General features: G+C 36.3%; 1 long non-coding RNA gene and 1 pseudogene across 3 annotated transcripts in view; one reads left to right on the top strand and one right to left on the bottom strand.

Moving 5' to 3' along the window:
- Positions 1 to 24213, bottom strand: part of LOC129046534 (uncharacterized) — a 309760-nt gene that overhangs the window by 259395 nt on the left and 26152 nt on the right. For 2 of the 3 annotated variants that reach the window (XR_010404758.1, XR_010404759.1), the window contains exon 2: positions 20047 to 20104. This is a non-coding gene — a long non-coding RNA (uncharacterized LOC129046534). Of the gene's footprint in view, positions 1 to 20046; positions 20138 to 24213 lie in introns of those variants that run through there. The other variant, XR_008508083.1, reaches the window with a different exon arrangement.
- On the top strand, positions 17102 to 17261 carry LOC123862786 (U2 spliceosomal RNA; annotated as a pseudogene).

Genomic DNA, 24213 nt, shown 5'->3' with positions numbered 1-24213 from the left:
TAGGAAGAGAGCTCAATCAACAGAATAGTAAGACTAGGGTAGTAAGTACAACATTGTCAAACTCAACTGTACAAAACAGTAATTTTCTTTATTTTCTAGAACTCAACCTAGTTTCAATCTTAATCCCATTCTGTCCCAGATAAAACAAAAATACCATTTTGCCAATTCAAGGCAGACTCAAGGATTCCTACTACCTTTCCTTTTCTTCCTGGTATTATATATAAATACTGAGGTCATTTTGGTGAGAGGTAGAATGGGAGATGGTGGCAACTTATCCTCCATCACTATTGCTATAGTGATATCCACTGAGGTTTATTATCCAATCTATCATTAAAAGTGAGGTGTCCGTTCTCGTCTCATCATATGATCCATGCCACATAAGCTGCTGAGAGTCTCCTCCAATTTTTCTAACTCACAAAGTTATGCCAACATCATTTAGAAAAACCATCTGCCAGGAGGAGCAAGATGGCGGAGGAGTAGGAGATCTAAATTTTGTATGGTCCCAGGAATTCAGCTGGATAGGGATCAAACCATTCTAAACACCTATGGACTCAACAGGAGATCGAAGAAAAGAATAGCAGGAACACTCTGAACAGAAAAATGAACACTTTCTGGAAGGTAGGACGTGCAGAGAAGTGAATCCGAGACGATATTCGGGAAGACAGACTGTGGGGGGAGGGGGCCTCCATCAGCCGCTACTGGCAAGTGATAGAGAGGCAGAACACAAGATCGGAACTTTTAGAAGTCGGCTCTGCTGAGGGACGTCGCTCCAGTGGCTAAGCGAGGGGTGGAACCCTCACTGGGACAAGGTGGTCTCAGGACCCTCGGGGTCACAGAAAGACCAGGGGTGCCTGAGTGTGGCAGAGCTCCCAGGTATTGGAGCAGGGAAGCCGGCTGTCAAGACGGAGCCGAAGAATGGGCTCTCAGCTCAGGGTTGCCATAAACTGTGATCTGTGGCACAGTCGGGCCACTGTTCTTCCAGTAGGGACACAACAAGCAGCAGATCCAGAGAGACCCCCCTTACTCCCCCAGGAGGAGCGGTGCAGGAGCGCATCGCAGGGGTCTGCTGGGTTTGGAGACTCCAAACAGGGTCGTGTGCCAGAGATAGAAATGCTCAGTCACAGGCCAGTTGAGCACAGAGCGTGGTTGAAGACCAAGGAGATGGGAGTGATTGACTGCTTTTCTTTGGGGGCACACTGAGGAGTGGGGCCCCGAGTTCTTGGCTCCTCCGGGGCAGAGATAAGGAGGCCGCATTTTCACTCTCATCCTCCAAAGCTGTACAGAAAGCTTGTAGGAACAAAAGCTCCTGAGGGCAAACCCGAGCAGATTACTTAGCCCGGACCCGGTAAGGGGGGGCAATTCCGCCTCCGGCAGAGACATTTGAGAACCATGGCAACAGGCCCCTCCCCCAGAAGATCAGCAAGAACAGCCAGCCAAGACCAAGTTTACCGATCAATGAGAACGGCAAAACTCCAGCACTAGGGGAATACTGCACATAGAATTCATGGCTTTCTTCCCCCTGATTCTTTAGTCTTTCAAAGTTAATTTTTTTTTAATCTTTTTTTTCTTTTTCTTTTACTGTTTTTCAACAAACATCTTATCAATCCCTTTTTTTAAAATCCTTTTTATTTTTCATTTTTAGAGTCATATTCTATCCCTTCATGGTAGTTAACCTTATTTTTGGTATATATATATATAAGTTGTTCTCTCTTTAAAATTTTGGGATAGTTTCTTCTAACAGACCAAAATATACCCTAAATCTCTAGTGTATGGCTTTGTTCTAGTCTCCTGTCTGATCACATTCGCTCCCTTTTTTTTTAAATTCCTCTTTTCTTTTTTCAACCAACTACTTATCTTATCAATTCCTTTTATAAAATCTTTTATAATTTTCATCTTTATAGTCATATTCCATCCCTTCATCGTATTAACCCTTATTTTTATTTTAAGTATTATTTATTTATTTGAGAGAGAGAGATTGAGAGACAGAGAGCATGAGAGGGAGGAAGGTCAGAGGGAGAAACAGACCCCCACTGAGCAGGGAGCCCAATACGGGACTCGATCCCAGAACTCCAGGATCATGACCTGAGCCGAAGGCAGTCGTCTGACCAACTGAGCCACCCAGGTGCCCTTAACCCTTATTTTTGTATATATATAAGTTTTTCTTTCTTTAAAATTTTGGGAGGCACTTTCTTCTAACAGACCAAAATACGCCCAAAATCTAGTGTGTGGTACTGATCTATGCACCAGCCTGATCATATTTGATCATATTCTGGTTTGTTTGTTTGTTTTTATCTTTATCTTTTTCTTTTTCTTTTCTTTTTTCTTTCTTTCCCTTTCTTTTCTCCCAGCTTCAGTTCTCTTCTGATTTTTTTAGTGTAAATTTTTCTGGGGTCATTGTTACCCTGTTAGCATTTTGTTTCTCATTCATCTATTCTCCTCTGGACAAAATTACAAAATGGAAAAAATCACCTCAAAAAAAAGAACAAGAGGCATTACCAACTGCCAGGGACCTAATCAAAACAGCAAATAAAACCTAAGCCCACCAGGAGAAGAGAAATAATAAAGATCAGAGCAGAAATCAATGAAATAGAAACCAAAAGGACAGTAGAACAGATCAACGAAACTAGGAGCTGGTTCTTTGAAAGAATTAACAAGATTGATAAACCCCTGGCCAGACTTATCAAAAAAGAAAAGAGAAATGACCCAAATAAATAAAATCATAAATGAAAGAGGAGAGATCATAACCAACACAAAAAAAATACAAACAATTATAAGAACATATTATGAACAACTATATGCCAGCAAATTAGACAATCTGGAAGAAATGGATGCATTCCTAGAGATGTATAAACTACCAAAACTGAACCAGGAAGAAAAAGAAAAACTGAACAGACCTATAACCACTAAGGAAATTGAAAAAGTAATCAAAAATCTCCCCAAAAACAAAAGCCCAGGGCCAGATGGCTTCCCAGAGGAATTCTATCAAACATTTAAAGAAGAATACCTATTCTTCTGAAACTCTTCCAAAAAATAGAAATGGAAGGAAAACTTCCAAACTCCTTTTACGAGGCCACCATTACCTTGATCCCCAAACCAGACAAAGACCCCATCAAAAAGAAGAATTACAGAGTGGGTGCCTGGGTGGCTCAGTCGTTAAGTGTCTGCCTTCGGCTCAGGTCGTGATCCCAGGGTCCTGGGATCGAGCCCCGCATTGGGCTCCCTGCTCCGTGGAGAGCCTGCTTCTCCCTCTCCCACTACCCCCTGCTTGTGTTCCCTCTCTCACTGTGTATCTCTCTGTCAAATAAATAAATAAAATCTTTAAAAAAATTTAAAAAAAGAAGAATTACAGACCAATATCCCTGATGAACATGGATGCAAAAATTCTCACCAAAGTACCAGCCAATAGGATCCAACAGTACATTAAAAGGATTATTTACCACGATCAAGTGGGATTTATCCCTGGGCTGCAAAGTTGGTTCAACATCTGCAAATCAATCAATGTGATACAATACATTAATAAAAGAAAGAACAAGAACCATATGATCCTCTCAATAGATGCAGAAAAAGCATTTGACAAAGTACAGCATCCTTTCTTGATCAAAACTCTTCAGAGTATAGGGATACAGGGTATATACCTCAATATCATAAAAGCCATCTATGAAAAACCCACAGCGAATATCATTCTCAATGGGGGAAAACTGAGAGCTTTCCCCCTAAGGTCAGGAACACGGCAGGGATCTCCACTATCACCACTGCTATTCAACACAGTATTAGAAGTCCTAGCCACAGCAATCAGACAACAAAAAGAAATAAAAGGCATCCAAATCGGCAAAGAAGAAGTCAAACTCTCACTCTTTGCAGATGATATGATACTTTATGTGGAAAACCCCAAAGACTCCATGCCAAAACTGCTAGAACTCATACAGGAATTCAGTCAAGTGACAGGATATAAAATCAATGCACAGAAGTCAGTGGCATTCCTATACACCAACAACAAGACAGAAGAAAGAGAAATTAAGGAGTTGATCCCATTTACAATTGCACCCAAAACCATAAGATACCTAGGAATAAATCTAACCACAGAGACAAAGGATCTGTACTCAGAAAACTATAAAATACTCATGAAAGAAATTGAGGAAGACACAAAGAAATGGAAAAACGTTCCATGCTCATGGATTGGAAGAACAAATATTGTGAAGATGTCAATGCTACCTACAGCAATCTACACATTCAATGCAATCCCCATCAAAATACCATCCACTTTTTTCAAAGAAATGGAGCAAATAATCCTAAAATTTGTATGGAACCAGAAAAGACCCCGCATAGCCAGAGGAATGTTGAAAAAGAAAAGCAAAGCTGGTGGCATCACAATTCCCGACTTCAAGTACTATTAACAAAGCTGTCATCATCAAGACAGTATGGTACTGGCACAAAAACAGACACATAGATCAACGGAACAGATTAGAGAGCCCAGACATGGACCCTCAACTCTATGGTCAACTCATCTTTGACAAAGCAGGAAAGAATGTCCCATGGAAAAAAGACAGTCTCTTCAACAAATGGTGTTGGGAAAATTGGATAGCCACATGCAGAAGAATGAAACTGGACCATTTCCTTACACCACACACAAAAAGAGACACAAAATGGTTGAAAGACCTCAATGTGAGACAGGAATCCATCAAAATCCTAGAGGAGAACACAGGCTGCAACCTCTTCAACCTCAGCTGCAGCAACTTCTTCCTAGAAACATCGCCAAAGGCAAGGGAAGCAAGGGTAAAAATGAACTACTGGGACTTCATCAATATAAAAAGCTTTTGCAAAGCAAAGGAAACAGTCAACAAAACCAAAGGATAACTGACAGAATGGGAGAAGATGTTTGCAAATGATATATCAGATAAAGGGCTAGTATCCAAACTCTATAAAGAGCTTATTAAACTCAACACCCAAAGAACAAATGACCCAATCAAGAAATGGGCAGAAGACATGAACAGACATTTTTCCAAAGAAGACATCCAAATGGCCAACAGACACATGAAAAAGTGCTCAGCATTGCTGGGCATCAGGGAAATCCAAATCAAAACCTCAATGAGATACCACCTCACACCAGTCAGAATGGCTAAAATTAACAACACAGGAAATAACAGATGTTGGCAGGGATGCGGAGAAAGGGGAACCCTCCTACACTGTTGGTGGGAATGCAAGCTGGTGCAGCCACTCTAGAAAACAGTATGGAGGTTCCTCAAAAAGTTGAAAATAGAGCTACCATATGACCCAGCAATTGCACTACTGGGTATTCACCCCAAAGATACAAATGTAGGGATCCGAAGGGGTACGTGCACCCTGATGTTTATAGCACAATGTCCACAATAGCCAAACTATGGAAAGAGCCTAGATGTCCATTGACAGATGAATGGATAAGATGTGGTATATATATACAATGGAATATTATGCAGCCATCGAAAGGAATGAAATCTTGCCATTTGCAACAACGTGGATGGAACTGGAGGGTATTATGCTGAGCGAAATAAGTCAGTCAGAGAAAGACATGTATCATATGACCTCACTAATATGAGGAATTCTTAATCTCAGGAAACAGAGGGTTGCTGGAGTGGTAGGGGGTGGGAGGGATGGGGTGGCTGGGTGATAGACATTGGGGAGGGTATGTGCTATGGTGAGCGCTGTGACTTGTGTAAGACTGTTGAATCACAGACCTCTACCTCTGAAACAATTAATACATTATATGTTAAAAAAAAAAAGAAGAAGGGCGCCTGGGTGGCTCAGTTGGTTGAGCGACTGCCTTCAGCTCAGGTCATGATCCTGGAGTCCCTGGATCGAGTCCCACATTGGGCTCCCTGCTCAACGGGGGGTCTGCTTCTCCCTCTGATCCTCTCCCCTCTCGTGCTCTCTGTCTCTCACCCTCTCTCTCTCAAATAATAAATAAATAAATAAAATCTTTAAAAAAAAAAAAAAGAAGAAGAAGAAGAAGAAGATAGCAGGAAGGGAAGGGATATCGGAGCGGGAGACGAACCATGACAGACTATGGACTCTGAGAAACAAACTGAGAGTTCCAGAGGAGAGGGGGGTAGGGGGATTGGTTAGCCTGGTGATGGGTATTAAAGAGGGCACGTACTGCATGGAGTACTGCGTGTTATATGCAAACAATGAATCATGGAACAGTACATCAAAAACTAATGATGTATTGTATGGTGATTAAGATAACATAATAATTAAAAAAAAAAAATCTGGCTATACTGTAAGTCTTGGTGCATGGAGAACCCATTTAGCCATTTCATTATATTCTCTTCTGCCAAGAAGACACATAGAACTGTGGCAGCACAAATTTCTACCTAATTGGAAATCCCTAAACTTATCAGGGGATTCTACTTCCTCCCTGTCAGTTTAGAATCACCTCAAGTGGAACAGGAAGGGGTAAGAAAGTCATACAGTATCTTGATTGCTAAGTGCCTTTCAGCTCTAAAGAGCTTTCTCTACTCTGGCAAGGGTTCTGGGGAAAAAATCCTGCTTCTGTGTGGTATGTACCCTTTCCCTAATTTTGTAGTCTTATACCTGGATAGTATCCTTTAAAATAGAAAAGGCGAGAACATTAGGCTTTTGCCTTTGTTCTGCTATTCTCTTGAGACCATCCTCTCCTAAACAAGGGGTGCTTCTCATGTAGTAGCTATCTGGAAAAAGAAAAGTGCCTCAGTATACGAGTTATATTATTAAATACATAATACTTAATATTTAATACTTTAATATTTTTCATATTTAGTTTTCAACAATACGTTATAGTTTTCTGGGCACCTGGGTGGCTCAGTTGGTTAGGTGTCTGCCTTTGGCTCACGTCATGATCCCAGGGTCCTGGGATGGAGTCCTGCATTGGGCTCCCTGCTCAGCAGTGAGCCTGCTTCTCTCTCTCCTTCTGCCTCTCCCCCAGCTTGTCCTCACTCTCTCTCTCTCTTTCTCAAGATCTCTCTCAAATTAATAAATAAAATCTTAAAAAAATAGGTTACAGTTTTCTGAATATAATTACTTAATGACAGTGTAATAAGCAAGTCTTAAACTTTGTTACTTGTCTATAAAATTTCTTGTAAGGATGTATTTTGAGTTTGCTTTATGTAGTTTTCTTTTTTGATTTTATGGGAAAACAGCAATTAATTAATTGATTGACTGATTATTTATTTATATTTGAGAGAGCGAGCGAGCACAAGCAGAAGGGGCAGAGGGAGAGAGAATCTCAAGCTGACTCCATGCCAAACTCGGACGGAGCCCAACTCAGGGCTTGATCTCACAACACTGAGATCATGACCTGAGCAGAAACCAAGAGTTGGATGCTCAACTGACTGCACTACTCAGGCATCCCAGCATCACTAATTTAAAACCTGTCACATGTAAAATCTGTGCTGTAACGTATAGGAGTAAATGTGGGCTTCTCAGAATTTACCCTTAAATACAAGTGATGAGTTTAATTTACAGAATGGAAAGGTTTTGAGAGCTTAACTGAGGAATCTTATTATTTTTCCAAGATATCAGTGGTATTTATTTACTCATTCAAATATTTTAAGTGAAACTGAGAATTATTCAAGAATTTTGTAGCCAAGGCAATTATCAAAGCTGTTTCATACAAATTGCAATTTAGACAAGCTCGCACAAGCCACTGTGCTCCTTACCATACAGAATTCAAAAACTGAAGACAAAACCATCTTGTGAATTTATAATAAAAGTATTCTAGTACATAGTAATGAGTATTAGGATTTTGTTGATTTATGATTTTTTAAGATGGCTTTCAGACTCAAGCTCATTTAACTCTCAAAGTAACTCTGTGAGGTATGCACAGTGCTTTTTTTTTCATTTAAGTAATAAGCAATTAACTCAGAAGAGGTAAATTACTTGAGGTCGTAAGTCACAGTTATTCAAAAGCAGAGCTAGAACTATATGTTTTGAATGATAATACAAAGCTTTTTCTACCTCAGAATTCTAGTAGTAAAATCTGAATGAGAGTTTTACTGTACTCAGGGACGGATTGCACATATTAGCAGCAAAACTTAATTAAGCACTATTATAAAAGAGCTATGATGGGGCTCATAGATGTAATTTGTGCCCTAGCAAATTCAATAATTCAATAGATTACCTTATTTTCTGAGTAATGTGTTATGCTACAATATTTTAAAAGAAATAAAGTCTGTTCCTAATAATTCTTCCTCAGTCTTATTTACATTACTAAAATGCTTACTAATCTATTTCTCTGATATTTTGCAAAAATAAACATATACCTAGCTCTTTTCTTAAATACCATAAATCTCAAATTAGTCAAATCATGATTTATGAGATTTACTAGATATCAGCATATGAGTCTTCAATAAATAATGCTTATTCTTTTCAACTGGATTGCATAATTTAGCAATGACGATTGGAAAGTATGATAAATAGCATGCTAACATGATAGAGATTTGAGTAACTGTTTTTTCCTCACAGATCTTCAAAGATTTGAACAAATACAGAATTCATTACAGCAGTTCTTCAAATAAAACTAGAAAGAAAAAAAAAAGGTCAGTTCAATTTCTATAAGCGAGAGATTGGAATTACTTGAAACAGGCTTGTGGTAGCTATTCTCTGGGGAGAATATTTGTTAACTCAATAGAATCAAGTCCTGAGATGGAGGGGGAGAAAAACAAACCAATCAAGGCTAATGGTTCCTGATGAACCCAGATTAAACACAGAGATCGGTCTGGTTTAAATATACTCAAGGGAACAGTCCTTCAGACAAGAGTATCAATTTTCACTCTGGGTCAATAGGATGAAGTGTGTGGTTAAAAATCAGATATTGCAAATGTATACAGCTTGAGTCAGGATGCATGTTGGAAAAAAAAAAAAACTTGGCAATCAGAAGACATTCTGAGGGTACATGAAGAATTATAACTAATACAGTCAAATAAAAATTATTTAATTAGGGAATGGAGGAAGATAGTTAAAAAATTAATATGCAAAACTTAGTAACTTTTCTTTGAATCTTAGAAAATAGAAAGAGTGAAAATATGAAAATACTTATACATAAACTTTGTCCAAAATATCTAGGATTAAAATGAAGAAAACTACAAAAGTACTGAGGAGGAGGAGGAGGGGCAAAGGGAGAGGGAGAAAGAGAGAATCTTAAGCAGGTTCCATGCCCAGTGGGGAACCTGATTCGTGGGGGGCTGGATCTCATGACCCTGAGATGATCACCTGTGTTGAAATCGAGTTGGACGCTTAACCAACTGAGCCACCCAGGTGTCCCACGATTTATATGATTTGAAGAGAAACCAGAGTATATATATAAATCTTTACAGTATTTAATAAATATATAGTATATATACAATATACATGTATATACAATATAAATTATATATATATCTATTATATACACACATATATACATACACACTAGATACATACTATATATATATACATATTTATACATTACATATACATACATTTATTTACTTTTATACCTGTCATTGCTAACTAAGGTTTGAGGTAGCAAAGGATGACTGCAGTATGTTTATTCTGCAATCCTGAAACAAAACTGGAGAAAATACTGGAAATATATTTTGCCAGTAGCAGTCAACAGGGCTGACCTCTGTTGCAGTGCTCATTATTAAGTGGTAGAATCATGAATCCTTTTTATGTTCTTTTTCGAGCTAATTCATGCTGTCTGAATTTTCTACTCTTGGCATGCATTATTTTTGTAATTATAAAATATACAATATGTGCTATTGTTTTTAATATCCCTAAATATATCTTCTAAAATAAAAAAAAACTAAAAACATTTAAAAGTATTTTTACTTTTATTGTCCTAGATTAGTTATAGAAGGAAAATGGACATTTTCTAGTAAGAAATGCACTCAAATCTGAGTCTATATTGTATTAATTGAACTTTTTTTTTAAAGATTTTATTTATTTATTTATTTGACAGAGAGAGAGACAGCGAGAGAGGGAACACAAGCAGGGGGAGTGGGAGAGGGAGAAGCAGGCTTCCCGGCCAAGCAGGGAGCCCAATGTGGGGCTCAATCCCAGGACCCTGGGATCATGAGCTGAGCCGAAGGTAGATGCTTAACGACTGAGCCACCCAGGTGCTCCAATTGAACACATTATTGAGTATAATCTCTTTGAAAATGGAAACTGCATCAAAGGCATTTTGATACTCTAGTGCAGGTAGCACAGGGCTTTGCACATAGTGCTTAATGAAACAAGTTGGATTTAACTTAGGTATTTTAAAACTGGCTTACTATACATATCTCAGTCTCATTTTATCAACCACCTAATACATCCTAACTTGATATATTTGGAGGATAGGTTTTAACTCCTTAAAAATACTTTTTTAAAAGGTTTCTGGAAAAGTGTCTATCATCCTGTTGAAGATAAGAAATTTGGGGCATATTGTGCACTTGTTAACTATCAACTCTGTTTTATTATCTTAAGAAACAAAGAGCATTTAGTACCACAGTGAGCAAATACATATGCTCAAATGAATCATTTTGTGCTTGAGATCTAACAGCATTATTTGAATTTTTATCTTTAAAAATATTTTCCTATCATTATTTCAGGGAAAAAAAAAAGTAAACTTGAAATCTTATAGCATACAGCTCCATGTAGAACTGACTAGAATGTAATGCTATAGTATTGAAAAAAATACTGTTTTTTTTTTCTCATTCCCCAAAATGTTAAAATAAATGTGGCAACTGGTTATTGGTCTCAGATTAGAGTCATACCTTCTCATAGGGCACCCAAAGTGCTAAAAAAAATGGGTCACTGGGACAAAATTTATTATATAAGAATGTATATTTATATAGGATTTCAGGGAACTTTTGGGGGTTTTTTAGGGTTCTGAAAATATGCAATGTGAATGAGTTAGAACCTGTAACCTGTCCCTCTATTCATTTTATTGACCTGGGTTTACTATAAAAATAAAAAGTTTATATCTGCTGAAAATATGTCCATCCCACATAGGGTTCCAGCAACAAAGTATGAGAAAAAAATCTAATTTGACTGGACTGCTGATTGATTTCCTAAAGTCCCATTGCTTTCGATTTCTCAGTGATGACATACTTCCCTGCAGTCAATATGCATCTCTTAATTTGTTTGCAGGAAAATTGGCCTCTTTTGCCTTCTCAAATCACACTTTGTAATCAATGGCTATGTTCTAAATGCAACTCAGAAATGTCTTTAGAAATCGAGGGCAGTTTCAATAAATTATTTTTAGCCTGATGTCCCTCTAGGAACTTATTATTACCACAGCATAGCAGCAAATTATATTTTTCCTCTTCCTTGAATCTACAAACGGACACATATTCTACTACTGTAGGCCAAAATTTACAGAGCAGTCACATATTATGAATATATTTTGTCCAATAAAATCTATTCCCAAATCATTTCTTGGAAACATGCCATAGTTACATTATTCTTGTGATATTGCCTATATTTTAAAACATACAAATTGATTCTTCAGTCATTTGGCCTACCTAGTAAAGTAAATCTTCAACACTTGTACACGGAAAGAGTCTTAATTTTTAGGAAAGCCAAGGACCATCTGATACTATCAAAAGGTCCAGGATAAGATACTTAGGCTTGGAATTTAAAGTCAAAATTAGATTACAGTAATGAGTAACAATTACTGCTTAGAATGCGCTATTTCATTTATACTGGCTCCTTCTGTTCCACAAAATAATTACCTTTCTCTGAGATTAGTTGGCATTATACTATTATTTTATTTGACATATTGTGTATTGTATCATTTCACTTATCCACTGCTGAGGTAAACCTCACCAGTAGATGGCCTACACAAGCAAGCCCACCTGAGCATAGATCTCTGAATCTGAGCACAGCACCTTAGCAAGTTATCATCCTTGACTTGTCTACCCTACAAAAACCATTCCTTATAAGTAACAAGAAATGCCACAACCTTAAAATCTTAGAATGACAGTGGAAGGAGATCCTACGTTGATGTCTAGCCACGATAGAATCCCAGTTAATTCATCTGGACAAAAGATAAAAATGAAGAAGCAACCAAAGCCCAAACTAAAACCAAAGCAATGATACTGCTAGAACAACTGCCAGAAAGTAGAGCTGAAAGCTCACAGTAGGTCAGAGTTCACCAAGACTGAAGCGCAGCTGTAGAGTCATTGCTGACCACCCACAAGAATGATCCATTCATTCACTGACTTATCTAATATTAACTGGGCATCAGTGCTGCTCCAGGCACTTTTCTAAGAGGGGGGTTCAGAAGTGAACAACCTAAACAAAGTCCCTCCCTCCACAGAGCTTCCACTTGGAATGAAAAAAAACACACACAAAATATATAAATGTAAAGTAATGCTAAGTGCTCTGGAGAAAAAGCAAAGCATGGAATTCTCAAACGACCATGTTGCACCAAATATCTTGAAAATATACTTTAAAATAACTTCAGTATAATGTTATTAGAGTTATGAAACACAGAAACAACTTCTGCAAAGATTATTTATATTCGTACTTATATAAGAAACTTTTCCAAACTTATTAGTAGCAGGATTAGTGTAAGATCCAACATTTTTGAATTCTAGGCTATGCTCAGATAGATGTCTTAGTGTTCAGCTTTCATTAGCCATAGGCTACATTTAGGTTTAAGGATTATAGTATTACCTTAAGAAGAGCATTAGAATAAAACTCAGTAAATGAGGATTCTAGCGATTCCAGAGATCATGAGATCATGAGCAAATCTTAATCTTTTTTTGCTGGTTTCCTCCAACTAGCAAATGCGGATAAGCTCTTTCAAATAAATATAAAGGAGTATCTGAGAAATTCTGTTAAATTTAATTCAACACATCATGTACCAGATAGGGTGATAAACACAGAGGTACACTGAGGAAGACAACAAACACTAAATAATTCATTAAAGGTGTTAGAAATGTGGAGACCTACCCTATTCTAGACAAAAGATAAACCACTCTAAAACTTAAGCAGAGACTTAAAGGATGAGTATATGACAATGCATTTACTAGGTTATGTATCTAAACTCTTCGAAATTCCATAGAAAAAAGGCAATGAGTATTTATTTGTATGATAACAGTAGTAGGATGTCATATTATTATAACTTTAAAATTTATAATAAGCCTAACACCCTATATAAAAGATATACAGGAAAATAAACAAAGTTATGTACATCAATATATTCCCCACTAAATTCTTGAGTGAAATGTGAACTAACCAATTAAGATTAAAACATGTCTAAATCTTACAGGGGTTTTCACAGAATCTGTTACTAGCATTCTCTCTATCTCCTCCTTTGTCTCTCATTTTTTACTTACTCTGCTCTATCAAACAATCACACTGGGGTGCCTGGGTGGCTCAGTCGTTAAGCGTCTGCCTTCGGCTCAGGTCATGATCCCAGGGTCCTGGGATTGAGCCCTGCATCGGGCTCCCTGCTCTGTGGGAAGCCTGTTTCTCCCTCTCCCACTCCCTCTGCTTGTGTTCCCTCTTTCGCTGTGTCTCTGTCAAATAAATAAATAAAATCTTTAAAAAAAAAAATCACACTAGTTACTAGACCGCACAGTCAAAATAAAGTGGCACCTGAAATTGTTCATTTTTGTACTGAAATCACTGAAAAAAGACTGAAGAGCTGTAAGCAGTTTTATCTTTAGAAAGCCTTCTAGTTGTAAGTGAATAGATAAAACATTAATTTCTCTATGAACTTTAATTTTTTTCATAAAATTTATAAGGCTGATCATACCCTTTAATTTGATTTAAATATCAAATTTTGATGATGAATCTCTCTATATATTACAGTGATAGAACGAAGAAATAAGATTTCTAGGGCTCACAAAAGCTACATCAATTTTCCATTAAAAGGTTCAGAATTTAGTTGATCTCATTTAATAATAACCTAATTAGTGAAAGTAAGGAAATAATAACATTCATTAATCTATTATCTATTTTATATAAATTGTGTAATGAAATTCATCCACAGACATAAGAATACAGGTTATATTATAAATAACTCTGATAATGTGTGAACACACTGAGAAACCCAATTTAACCTGTTAAGTACATATTTGTTCACTGAAATTGTACAAAATCCATTCATCAAAGTGTTCCATCTACATTCATTTCTTACCAGTAGGAAAAAGGGTGAGGAGCAGGGAGGAAGGAAGATGAGAGGGGAGAGGGGAGAGGAAGGAAAGAAAGAATTTCTAATATCATATTCCTGCACCAAACTTCAGGCTTTTCAAATACCTAACACAAAATTGGAACAATGTAGTATGTTGTCACACTAAACATAACCAATATTGGCTCTTGTCCCCAGTTTCAGTTAAATGCTAAGAAATATAATTCTTGCTTTTACCTTTTGTTTTTCTACTAAGATCTCCAAAGAGCCATTTCAAAATTATTGTTCTATTAAAAGCCTGGCTCAGTTCTCTTTATCTACCTTATTTGCATTTATGTTTGGGATAAGAATTTCATAAAACAAAATTCTCAACGTGCCTCTGATGGTCTTTTGAATTCTCCCCAATCATAACTCACCTTATCTCCAAAATATTAAAAAGGCCAGTTCATCAGCCCAAATGCCACAATTATTTTATCTCCTCAAAACTAACCTTTTTTTTCAGTAAGGTCACAGTACTACCATTCCAATATAGGATAAAATAACCCACACTGCATACTTCTTAAAGCTTTTACTTTCTACAGAAATAGAAAGCAGAAGAAGAGGAACAATATAAGCACTGTGAAATTCTATGTAGAAGACAGGTGTTTCTTTGTTTTGTGTTGTTTTGCTTTATTTGACATTTAATAAGCTCAGGAAAATGAAAGATTTCTCCTTCAGGAGATCATATTAGATGAGTAGCCATAGTGAATCTTTTCCCTGCTGATCCCTAAAAGGAGAACAATTGCCAAGTGTTTGCATATAGGCCAAAAAAGTCTATCTCAACATTCAAACTGTTTGAAAGATGAATCATTTTAATAACTACATAAAATCTGCATTCTATCCCTTTAAATCCAATCATTTTCACTCATTAAAAAAAAAAAAAAAGAAAAAAAAACAATTCCCAACAATAGGATTTATAGCCTAGTCTGAGATGCATTAAACAAAGGTGATATTTTTGATGAGGCATACTAACTTACAAAAAAATTATTAAATGCATGGCAGATTAATTAACTAGAAGAGGTTAATATAGTCAAACCACAATTTCAGGGTAAGATTTCACTTGGCATAAACATAGTAATCCACCATTTTATTTGAAAATCTCCAGTAGGGGAAATTACATATCCTATCATGTTAGCAAGTATAGCAGTCAAAAAATTATTTAAATTCAAAATGCCTTTCTCAGTTACAAGTCATCTATTCCTATCCACCTAGGATACAATGAAGAACAGCTATTAACTATTATTACATCATCATTAGTATCTCTATCCTGATATAACTTTTATAAAGAAGCAGTCAGTTTTTACTCTGAACTGTGCAAGGGCTCTGAGATAATAATAGCAGTAAAGATAGCAATAGATTTGAAACAACATCCTCAATACCTCTGAAACCTCGGGGGGACTGAGAAACCAAGGGATTGTCAATCCAAGGTCATGCAGGATTAAAAGAGGAAGGAAGGAAGGAAGGAAGGAAGGAAGGAAGGAAGGAAGGAAGGGAAAAAGGGAGAGAGGGAGAGAGAGAGAGAGAAAGAAAGAAAAAGAAAGAAAGAAAGAAAGAAAGAAAGAAAGAAAGAAAGAAAGAAGAAGGAAAGAAGAAAGAAAGAAGAAAGAAAGAAAGAAAGAAAGAAAGAAAGAAAGAAAGAAAGAAAGAAAGAAAGAAAAAGAAAGAAAGAAAGAAAGAAAAAGGAAGAAAGGAAGAAAGAAAGTCAATACAATAGGAAGGCAACCTAGGACTTTCAGTCTTCTGTTCTTACTGCTTAAATAGTCTCACTATCTTTAAAGTTCTTTTCCATTCAGGTAAGACAAAGCCCTAAGGGATTCATTCCCCCTTGTGCAAGTTGCTTAGCTGAGCCATACATTTCTATTGGCCCTATTGATTAGGCATCTGCTTCCTCTCTGTGGATGGTTTGCTCTTGTGGAACCGTGTTTAGCAGCTGTTACAGTTCAGATGAGTGTTGACAGGATGAAAATTAAATTAACACCCAATAACATTTTAACACCTGGTCCAACAACTGCAATATCATTGAATTTCACCTTTTCGAAATTGCTTCGGGAGTTAATTCATCCTTACTTTGACTTTGACCTAAGGAGACACTCCTATAATTTTGCTACAAAAGACTCTCCCTTGACTGTTCATTTATAATTTCCGTAAACCTTCCCTCTGATTCACGTTCAATGACTGCATGGGCAGTCTCTAGAAAATACTCAGTAGAAATATTCCACTGGAAGATGTGCTACTCTCGAGATTATAACTAAAGAGTGAGCATGAACAGAAAATGTTAACCAAAGGGGAAGTAACGTTTCACTGCAGCATAAGCCAGGCTGATGGGCAAATAACTATCTTCTCTGGGAGAATAAAGTTGGAAAGAATACAGGTTTCACACACACTTGTGACTTCCTAAGTCTTGACTGGCTTGTGGATAATGTTAGGGAGATATAGCATGGTCCTTAAGCTGGTGGACTCTGGAGTCAGATGGCCTCATTTAAAAATTCAATTCTGCTGTTCCTAAACATGTGCATTGTTTGATACTTGAATCCCTAAGTTTAGTTTCCTCAAAAAAGCCAATAATAGTACCTACTTCACAGGGTTGTTTGACAATTATACAATCCATGTAAAACTCTTAAAGTAATAGTATCCTACAGGGTCTGATACATACTAAGTCCTAAGTAAGTCTTATGTACATCATGTCATAAACAACCTAAACTGAAAAGGAGTTTTGAGATCATTTAATCCTATCTTCTCATTTTACTGTTAAGTAAACACAAAGAAGTTTGGTAACTTACTCAAGGATGTATGCCCACAAAGTCAGTGCTGAGAAACAAATCCAGGTTTCCTCATCAGAACTCATTTTCTTTTTAGACAACTGCCAACTCCCTAATAGGCTACTTACTTAGAAAAGATTCTGTGACCACACTCAGTAACTCATTCACTTAAACTTCTTCTATCTGTATCGCTTCTCGGCCTTTTGGCTAAGATCAAGTGTAGTAACTTCTTCTATCTGTATTTCTCTTCTCTCTGGGAGAAAGAAATGGTGCTATTTGCTATTTGCCAGGGCTATTAAGACCCACAGATAATAAAACTGTCATCTTATCTTTGGTGTTTAGAATTCCTATTAGATGCTAGATATTCTGCCTAAGGTAATATAACACAGTACCTAACATACACGAAGGCAAGGAAAAGCTGTTCCTGCATAACCACATAATAAATACAGTCTAATAAACAATTGTTAGAAAATGATAATCCATTTAGTGCATTTCCCAGATCTTCACTTCTTGTTTCTGTTGCCTTCAATTTTATTGCTATTTATTTTTGTAGGGAAGAGGGACTAGAAGTGAGAACTGCATCTTTAAATCTGGTTAGTATTAGTACTTGTTAACAGTTTGGGCAACCGTTTTGTATTTCTACAGACTGATACTCTAGACTATACTGAGATTTTTGGATCAGTCATAAATTATATTTACTCATCTATTTTCCCCACCTGCTTTTTCCCCCCACCAGTAGACTTGAGAGCTTTTGTTCTTGTTTTATGATAGATTATTCTCCCCAAGTATTTTCTTTCTTTTGTTCTGTTTGGTTTTGTTTCATTCCATTTGTTTTATTTCTCATCCTGAATATATGGGAGTGATAATATGGACAGAAATTGCAAGACACAATTTGGAGGAAATAATCCTTTCACAAAAGTGTACTTTAAAAAATTATTTTATGTTAATTCTTTGGAGTAAAACACCTCAAATCCTATATTGTTAAGTTTGCATAATTCAATGTAAGTATTAATTTTTCAGAAAATGTTTTTATAAAAGAACATATAATTTCATGATGAAAAGAAGAATGACAGGGGAGGGGGTATGAGAATCTAACTACTCTAATCTGCTAGTGTGAGAAAAGCAGCTTCCAGAAGTGAAAATCAAATGGTGGGAAATACTGAATGTTTTCAGAATGTTATATAAATTGCTTAATTGCCTCATTCTCCTAAATGGTTCCCTTTGTCCCTTTAGGTAAATAAAGCCTTTGTTACAGTAACTCCAGAAAGGATCTATCTAATCACCCTGGGGAGCATATGTATATAATTTGAAATATGTAAGCATTAAAGATATATAATGTGCTTGGCACCACATATATCACTGATTCCTTCTATATTTTCCAGGTAAATGTATAAATATCCTGAGACATGTGTCTTTTCGCTAAAAATAATAACGCTAATAAAAGCAAAAAAAAGTATTTCCAGCAACCTGAATATGCACTTACAACAGGAAGAAAGGTTACAAGATTCTCAAATTCTCATAGATATTACAGCAGTTTTTTCAGTTATTTGCAAGACTAATTACTCCTACTAAAACTAACATATTCACACCGTGGTCAGTATTAATATTTCAGTGCTGTATGAGGAATGAATTGAAAAGGAAATTTTCATAAACCTGCAAGTTCAACTAAAATATGGTTGAACATTCTTAAAAGGTGATAGCGATTTGCTTTTGAATATTTTAATTATTCTGCACTACAAAAAGATGTGGTAATCTAGGAAAGAAATATTGTTTTTCTAGGAGAAAAAAAAAGAAAAGAGGAATAGAAATCAGGAAAAGTTCCCATCTCTTTCAATACCAATATATGGTGTTTATCAGGTAATATTTCAGAAAATAATAAAATTGGAAGAGTTCTTAATATTTTATTCAATCGACACCCATGCCTCCTGGAAAGAGACTTAGCAAAAGGAGAAAAACAACTATAGCATCTTGAATCAAACAAAGCAGTTCATTAGCCTCTGGTTTTATTTAGAAATACTCCAGACATGAGAAAATCACATTACTTTAAATGCTTATCATGTTCATAATCGATTTGTCCAATTGCATACAGTGTGATCATTCGGGCAACCAGGGCACTAATACCATTCATCAGGCAGAAAAAAAAAAAATCATTCATTAAAAATCCATAGAATCACAAACCTATTATTAAGGCTGAGGATCACCTTATAGGAGCACTTCATTTTACAGATAAAGAGACTACAACTGCAAAAAGTGGTATGTTTTGCACATGATCACACACATGGTCAGACAAAAAACATGATTCATATGAAGGGATGCTACCTGACAGGCCAACATTCATTTTACCACACCAGACTAGCTGCACAACTCCCTTTATTAGTTATTATCAACACCTAAATGGCAGCATACACTAACAGGAATCTGAAAACTCTGGGATATTTTCCTCTATTTGCCAAAGAGAATCAAGATCTTACCCACTGGGTCATGAATGAGACAGGAAAAGCCATTTGTTCAGATGTTCACCTGCCTGCTCTTGCAGCACCTTAACCAGCTATAGTATAAGATTGCTTCCCTGTTTACTTAACATTTGGTGGCCATGCAGTAAATAAAACATCAATCAGCAAGAGTGACTGTATCCAAATCAAGAAAATTTTGGAAGTGAATGTTTACAATTACGTATTTGGTGTCAAAATATATTAGCAGAAAAATTACATATGTAGAGACTGGGTAAGAATATTAATCAAGATATTATTTCTTGCATATATAATGTACTAACTGTTTCAACATAAGACATGTCCACTAGTGGAGCTCTCTAAATCTCTTACTATGGCTGTTCTATAAGAAGAATAAGATATATAACCTCTGTTTTGATATTGCTTTGCCCTTACCTCCATAGACTTTTTAGGTATTTCCCTGATTTCACTTTTAATATAAGTCCCATAAAAAAAAATAAAACAAACCACAAATAGTATTTCCATGGAAACTGGAATTCAATTTTCTCTACCAAAGATCACCAAGAAAGCAAAAAAGATCCCATTTTCATTAGCATTTAGGCTAGGAATACCAGCAATACAGTGTCATGACCTGGGAACTCTGCAGTGAGAATGTTCTTTAAAGCAGTCTTGACAGACTCACCTAATCAAGATGTCATGTTGCTGTGGCACATCATACCCACATCCACATGAAATACAACCTGTAGAAAGGAAAAGCAGAGAAAGACACAGTCACTCTTTGGCTAATGTTTTATTTATTGCATCACCATCAAATGTTAAGTAAACAGTGAAACAGATTTTCTTTTTACTTAGGATCATGAAAGCAAAGTCCTTTATCTAGAGATTATGATTTAAGGTTTTATTTTCAAACTGGGAATAATAAATGTAGTCATACTTGCTTTCAGTGAAAAATCAAACTTAATATATTTATACAAATACAGCCTTCCTAAGAAAATAGTTATTGAAGCTGAGGCTACTAGAAGTTCATAAAATTCAGACTAAAGGAAAACTGCCTCAATTACACACCAAGGATGAGATTCAAGATGAACTAAGAGAGTACAGAAATATATATATATTTTATATATATAATGTATCGCTGAAATTATATGAAGTATAATAAAATATATATTGCCATCTAATAGAAAATTTTACATATTAAAATCTGAGTTATTTTAGTGATTGCACTTCAAATATATAATTATTTAAAATATTTCCCACCTAAGCTTCTGGTATTTTTGTGCAAAGAATGAGTTACCAAACATTTTGAAAAATAATCACACATTCTGAACAGGCTCACAAATTATGAGTGTCGCAGGAAGATAACAGTCTAATATGAAATATCGAATGTGAATAGTTGAAAATTTTTTTCTTTGTTCTTCTTACATGTTATGGACATCGTGTTCATCTCTTTACAGAACTCTGCCTACACCCTAAAATGTAGACCTTTGAAAAAATGAGAAGTGCTTTCTTAAGCGAGCTACAATACAGGGGCAGATCCTAGGGAGGGGGCAAAATTGCCAGGGTTCCATATTAAAGAAACATGTTGATTAATGATGAGCAATACTAGGGAGTCAGTAAGGAAAAGGAGAAGAAGGTTTGCTATACTAGGGCTACCACAACAAGAAAGAAGCACCTTCTACAATAAAGGTAACTTTTTCTTATTTAAATCACTAACAACAGTAAGCTCAGATAGTTTATCTATTGTAATCAGCTTCTGTTCCATATTTGAACTCCAAAATACATTTAATTACAGACACAGGCCATAAATGATGATTAGCAACCTTGACTGTACTGAACCTACAATGTGGCTAAACTGCCCAAAACTAGTATTAGAGATGGATAGTAACAGTTCAATAGCACAATTTTATGGCTGAAACCGACAGGGATCCAATTCTCAGGGAGAATATTCATAGATTCAGGCATTATTTATATATTATAAATATAGTAAGTCAATAAATTTATTGACTCTCTTCCCAAAGCTCTCTAAAAAGTATATTTCTAACTTGTCTTCCAATATTATCCCATCTCAGGACCTATGAGATTTTGTATTTGAAAATTCTCCTTGAAGTAACTTCCCTTATTTAGATTTAATCAATTACTCCCACCCCTATTCTCTTTGAAGATGGAAATTCTATGTCCACCATCTTCAAAACAATTTCTAATTTGTAATCTTTAAAGTCACTGTATTTGTTCAGGTCATCTGAGAAGCAAATACTGAGATGGGAATCAGTCTTTCAAGAGACCCGGAGAAACACCTTCCAAGAATAAAGGGGAGGAAGCAGTAGGCAAAGAAAACCTTCAGATTGCAATGTAGTCCTGACATCTGTGAAAGAAGAGGAGCAAGGAGGATTGGTTGCCATGCAAATCTAAGAAAATCTCAGCCAAAAAGGTGGGGGATTACCAACCCAGATTTGCCCACAAGAAGAATCCAATCTGCCATCCGAATAAGCCAACATTAGTATTCTGGCTGTGCTTAATCACTGACTCAGAAATGTTAGGGAAGCATGGCCTTATTGTAGACATGGTGGTAGATCCAGAGAGATGGCAGCTGGACATGTCTTTAATTATGCTCCACACAACAGGCGATCTGAGGTACCTTTCCATGAGCACCATAGTAGTTTTTGGACTCTTTCTATATCTTTGAAAGAAGGTCTGAATTTTATCCTAGAGTGTTAAGACACTTTGTAAATGCCCAAAAGTGTGTAAGAATATATATATCAAAATGCCCTCCAACTACAGATAGGGATTCTATCAGTCTCACAGTGACAGGGGAATGAAATTGATACCATGCATACTGCCTGCTGACAAACACTGTACTTGAATAAATATATCTTTGTTCACCTGGGAAATTAAAAGAAAACCCAAGGACCCTACTTCCCCACTTATAAGTGTATATTCATTTTTCTCTTGATTGATGAAGCATATATTGTAATGAGTTTTTCAGTTTCTCAGTAAGGGTAACATGCTTCTTCAGAATAGGTATATCCAAGAATTCCTTCCTGTTACTTTTAACTTTAGAATTAAAGGAATGATAGCTTAATTAACCACAGTGCTCCATAAGGTGTGGCTCCTTTGTCTCCCCTCACATAATTCTTAAAGGACCAAGGCAGAACTGCAGTATCTCATGAGTATATAGGGACATGGGGTTCGAGGGTTAAAAGTTCCAAGGCCACTAAGGAACAACTAGAGAAATGAAATTAACTACACAGAAACTGTGGTGGTTACTTAGACTTGGTTTCCTATACTTCATTTTACTCTCCTCTTGGAGAGATTAGAAGGCAAAAATCACACAACTTCGACTCCCTCAGAAACTAGGTTTCTAGAAGTGAATGAGTCGCATTCACATATTTGGGAGGTAGTGGTGGTTAGGAAGCAAGCTCTGACAGACCGAATGTTCTTGCTGCCTTGTCACGAACCATCTGGGTATAAGGTGGCAGTGGTAGTAGGTAGTAGCAGTGGCAACAGCAGGGTTTTGTCCTGTCTTTATCATAGCTTTATCATAGCTATAGTGTAAGATGTATTGCACACATCTGTTGTCTTTTTGTCTATTATATATATATATCTTGTCACAAAAAGTCCAATGGCAACCTCCTTAAAATACTTCTGTAAGTATCTAGTTTCCTATGTAAACACCTAATTCCCAGTACATCCCCAGTTCCCTATAAACACCTAATTCCCTGTAGTAAGTCTCTTTTTGCTTGGTTTCATTTTTCTGAACAAAACTTGAACGGATACAATGATTAGAACAGAGAACAGCATGTTTAATAGGGAAGTAAATGGACTGAAACCATAACGCAGAGGACTACGGAATGGCCGTATCTGCATCAAGATGGAAAGTTAATATAATTTTACTCAGGATCTTCCAAAGAAGGACAACTTAGGTAGTAAATCCTGGGGAAGGGGATTCCTGGTAGGGAATACTGTAATGCTTAAAGACTTGCTAGTAGATTTTGATGGGGATAGGACACCCAAAGGTACCAAAGATCAGTTCCAAGTACTTAATGATAATATGTCTTTGTGTTGTAGAGCACTTTGAAGATTGTAAAGTGGAACCATTTGAGCATTTCTTAGCTAGTGCTCTAAACAAATGGAGCTAAAAATTGAGCTAAACATGAGAAATATTATTATCCGTTTTGCAGACAAAGAGACTGGGTCTCAAAGAGATTTTAATAACTGGCAAGCAGCGGAATCTGGATACAAACAGTTTTTTTGGTTCTCAGTATATTTTATCCAATACAATGCAGCCTCTCCACATAATATCCCTCCCACACAACAGTAAAGCTTTTTTAAAAATATGATTTGGACTCACAGATGAACTATTTAGATATTATATAGAAACTAGAAGAAATCTATAAAAACCTTTATATCCACTCAAATAAATAGTAAAAGAATGCACTTATCACTGATCTTTCCAGTGTGACAACTAAAATTTTCAACAGCAAGCCTAACAGCAACCTCATTACCTCATTTTCTTTGTCTAATAGCATCCTGAGAGTGCATACACACTTTAATTTTTGCCTTCTAAAGACTCTACACATCTTACTCTCTTGGGGTATTGTCATTATCCATTTGTTCCTACTCTAGGTGATTGTACCTCTCCATTCCACACTCATTTGATAGATTCAGAATTATTGAAATTTTATATCACTGAGTATCATACAGTATTTCTAGTGGAATTTAAGGACCAGACAGTAACATGCACATCACAAAGGAAAATGTGTTTTATGAAGTATATTAACACAAATGGAGTGTACTTCAAGGTGAGCAACAGAATACAAGCAAAAGACAACAGATGTGTGCAATACATCTT

Source organism: Mirounga angustirostris, unplaced genomic scaffold (assembly GCF_029215605.1).
Source record: "Mirounga angustirostris isolate CCGP_5_RB_7025 unplaced genomic scaffold, mMirAng1.0.hap1 SCAF_9, whole genome shotgun sequence".
NCBI lineage: Eukaryota > Metazoa > Chordata > Mammalia > Carnivora > Phocidae > Mirounga > Mirounga angustirostris.
The sequence above is the reverse complement of the archived record's forward strand: the minus strand, read 5'-3'. Positions and strand labels throughout refer to the sequence as shown.